Raw genomic sequence first — 4,494 nt, 5'->3', positions numbered from 1 at the left:
CCAGGGGTGGGCAAACTTTTTGACTCGAGGGCCACAATGGGTTCTTAAACTGGGCGGAGGGCCGGAACAAAAGCATGGATGGAGTGTTTGTGTGAACTAATATAAATTCAAAGTAAACATCATTACATAAAAGGGTACGGTCTTTTTTTTTTTTTTTTTTGTAGTTTTATTCATTTCAAACGGGCCAGATCCGGCCCGCGGGCCGTAGTTTGCCCACGGCTGCTCTAGCCCAACAGCTGGGGGAGTGGGCAGAGAAGTTATGACCTGATGCCTCGTGTTCTTAGCAGCTGTGAACCCTCTCTGTTGCCTGGTGGTTTCAAGTCTTCCTTCTGGAATGTTCATTTTTGCCCACTGACGACGTCACCATCAGGTGTGAGTGCTGAGAAGTCAAGGACTTCCATGCAGGCAAAGTGCCTTTCAGCCTCGGATTCCCAGACCAGACCCGAGGCTACACAAATCCTCACATTTGATTCCTTCAGGCTGTTTTTCTGGTGTAAAACCTTTACTGAGAACAGGGGGGGAGGGGGCGGGGGGGGCGAGGGGTGGCTCTCAAGACTCTAGCGTAGCCCTTGTTTGTCTGTTGGAGCACAGGAGGAGCCGGTGGGGTGCCAGTGAGACCGTAAGGCAGCTGTGGGGCAGATGTGGCCTGAAGAGAGATTCCTGGGTCTCCAGTCTGGCCGGTGAGCCCCAGCCCCTGCCTCCCTGGGGCTCCTGTCCCGCAGCAGCCACATTGCCAGAGCTCGGGACCCCTGGCTGCCTGTATGAGGCGCCTGTGTTCCACCCTACACGTCTGATCCCAGAGGAGAGAAAGGAGGACCAGGAGTCTCCGTGTTAACAGGCTCCTCTGCTCCCAGGTGCCTCTTGGACCCTTACGTTTGAGAACCGTCGCCCTGCAAGCTCAGATCAGACCCCGGCAGGTGGACTATACAAAGAGTCTGTTTCCTCTTCCCCAGCCAGCTCCCCGACTCCCGAATGTCTGTGTGAATGGCCGTCAGCTGGAGCAACACTTCTCCGTATCCTGGTGTTCTTTGCAGAGGAATTCGTGACCAGGCCCGAGGAGAAGCAGCCCATCCTCCCAGGGCCCACCCCAGGGCCCTCCTTCCTCATAACCCTGCCTGGACCTTGCCCTGTGGGGCTTCCACCAGGTTGACAGCGTGGGAAAATCCCGTGCAGCCTGGCGCCACGGAGGAGGCAGAGTGGGCGGTGCCACGCAAGGCCAGGCAGAGGCCTTCGGCTTCTCTCCTCGGGGTGCCCGCTGCACCCCATTGCAGAGCACGCCCCTCCTCTGCACCTCTGTGCTGGGCAGACCTCCGCTCGCCAGCCTGCAAAAATGTGGATTCATCTTTCAAAACGGATCTCAACGCCCTCGCCCTTTCTGAGTCCTTCCTCACACCTGTCAGAGGACTGCTCTCTCCCTCCGGTGGCGCCTCAGAGGTGCAGGTCCCTCACATCCGTGGTCACGTCCCTCACGTCCGAGGGCGTGAAAAGCCTCCGGCGGCCTTGCCTGGGTGAGCAGCCGCCCTCAGAGGAGGTGTGCAGGGAAGTAGATCTCAATTTGGTTCTGTGGTCTGGATGGAGTTCAAGGATTGTTGCCCCACGGACAGTGGGTTGGGCGAGTTTTTCTTATGTTATTTCAGAAGTGAAGCAAGGCAGCTGTCACACCTCCAGCCTTCCAGGGGGCCCATCACTCTGTTCTGGCCTGTTGCTCCCTATGGTGATTGCAGTTTGCAATTATTCTGCTTGTTTGCATGGGTTTTGCTCTGTCTGCCCATGAGGATGTGAGTGGGGACGTGGTGCACTTGCTTCCCTACTGAGGAGGATTCAGAGACGGTGCTGGTGAGACCACGAAGTGCTTAGGAAATGTTTGTGGACGGAGCAAACAGCGTTTTGAGATTAGCTTTTGTAAATCTAAACATCCTTGTGCAACATGTAAGGATACTAGTAAGTATAAAATGAAACCACTGGCCCTCATTTGACAGGCAAAACATAGACCTCCACTGTCTCTATTTTCCAGATCAAATGCAGGTTCCTTCCAGACTCCTGACCTCAGCTTCCTCGTGCTGCATCCTGATTCTGTGCGACTCAAGCCACTCGGATGACATCTGATTGGTGTGGAGCTGACCCTGCCGCAGAGGCAGAAGTTAGTCCACAGTCAGGAAAGGACGGGGAAGCAACGGTCGCCTCAGGGCTGCGAGTCTGAAACACAGATGTGCCAGGTCAGATGTGCAGCCCTCAAAGCGCCGTCCCATCCTCTGGGGAAGAGCAGCCCAGGCCCCAGCTACTCCAATGCACAGGGCTCATTTCTCACTGCAATGCCCTCTGACCCCAGCCCGGTGGGCACCGTCATCGGCCTGCGCAGGGCCTCTGTGTGGTTTGGGAAAAGGTGACCCATCATCCAGATGGACACAGCCCAACACGAGCCAGGTCAGCCTCTGCTCACACCTCAGTCCACACCTGCACGGCTGTACACAGCAGCTCTGACCTCAGGAAAGTCCCCAAGTTTTGTAGGAAGAGGAAAGGCACACACAGTACATTCTCCAGCAGGCGCCTTCTCTGGGTCTTCCCCGAGCTTCCACCCCAGCTGGCTCTGCCACATCCCAGCTGGGCAAGCCTGGGGCCACTTCCCCCTTGGTAGGACCTTGGCCCCTGGACCCTGGACGCAAGGGGCTGGACCTGCCCCACATCGAAGGATTCTACGTCGAGTTCCTAGTTGGAACCAGAGATTGGCTGGGCTGCCCAACCTGGCTCCCCTTCAAGGCCTGGCTCAGGTTCCTGCCAGCACCGCCCTGCCCTCTGTCCCCACAGTGTTTACCACAAAGAAGGAGGCGAGCTGGGAAACTCCCCGGCGCCCCGCGGCCAGCTGAGGAGAAGGAGGCCCGCCCTCCCACAGAGGCGACACTGTGCTTGCCAAGCCCCTGCTTCTGCGGCTTATTGGCAGCGCCTCCGGGCAGTCGAGCCTCCCAGCCTCCTCCACTCAGGGAACAGCACGAGCTGAGAATAGAAGGGGGGAACAAAGCCAAGATGGGGAGGCCGGAGCTCGGGCTGGGTGGGTCCCGGAGCCCAGGGGCGGCCTTGGAGTGGCCGTCTCCCCAAGGTTACCTCCTCACCCCTTGCCTCCGCCCTTTCAGGCCCCCCTGCAGGGGTGGGGGCGGGGGAGATGCCGGTGGGGGATTTCCACAACAGAAGCCTCCCGGGCTGTCAGAGGCCTTAGCTGACCCCAATAATGTTTCAAGTGGTTTTGCTTTTGAGGAACCGGCTGCCCAGGACTTCCAGGGCCTCCCTGGCCCATGCATGTCTCAAGGCCTCCACTGGCCACCGTGCTGTTCCCCACTCCGCCGTCCTGCCCACCTGCTGCTGGCCCCGGGCTCCCGCGCCTGAGCAGTGAGTCCAGGCTCTGCTGGAACTCTGGAAGATGGGCGGAACCGGGATTACTCTGAGGCCTAAACCTCCAGCAACAAACTGTCACTCCCTGGCAATGACCCCTAATTTCCAAAGGCCCCACATGCACACCTACTCACATGTCCCAAGGACCCTCCCCTCCTTAGAGAAATGATGGCCCAAAACTTGTCACTTCAGGGACTGTGCAGAAGAGAACAGGAGCACACCCTTCCCACTGTAGGGGCAGCTGGGGACGTCATGAGGTCCCTCTCGGTACCAACTGGGTCTTCTTTCTCACACAGCCAGGGCACCAGCCACCCAGGCTGACCTCCTTCTTTCTTTCTTTTTGTCTTTTTAAATATATTTTTATTGATTTCAGAGAGGAAGGGAGAGGGAGAGAGATAGAAACATCAATGATGACAGAGAATCACTGATCGGCTGCCTTCTGCACACACCCTACTAGGGATCAAGCCCACAACCAGGCATGTGTCCTTGACCGGAATCGAACCCAGGACCCTTCAGTCTGCAGGCCGATGCTCTATCCACTGAGCCAAACCAGCTAGGGCAACCTTCTTCTTCCTGAGGGATTTGTAAGCTGGGGACCACCTTTTCTGGGGCTCACTGCTCTTTTTTAAATTTTATTTTCCTTTTTATTCCCATCTCTCACCCCCTCTACTTTGGCAGTCATCAACTTGTTCTCTATATCTGTGGGTCCGTTTCTATTTTGTTTTGTTTATTCATTTGTTTTTTTTTTTTTTTAAGATTTCACATGTGACTGAAATCACATAGTACTTGCCTTTCTCTGACCTGACTTATTTCACTTAGCATAATACCCTCTAGATCCATCCATGTTGCCACAAATGGCAAGATTTCATTCTTTTTTCTAAAGATTTTCTTCTTCTTTATTGCTGAATAATATTCCATTGTCTATATGTACCATATATTTTTTTCACATTAAAAAATTTTTTAATTTATTTTTCATTAAAACAAATCTCCAGCTATATGGGCAAGTCACTTTTAAAATCCAAACAACTTTGTTATAATATTTTTTTAAAATTAAATCTTTATTGTTCAGATTATTACATTAGTACTCTTTTTTCCACATATTTCCCCTCC

This window comes from Myotis lucifugus, unplaced genomic scaffold, assembly GCF_000147115.1.
Source record: "Myotis lucifugus unplaced genomic scaffold, Myoluc2.0 scaffold_22, whole genome shotgun sequence".
Classification (NCBI taxonomy): domain Eukaryota; kingdom Metazoa; phylum Chordata; class Mammalia; order Chiroptera; family Vespertilionidae; genus Myotis; species Myotis lucifugus.
Note: the sequence above shows the minus strand (reverse complement) of the source record.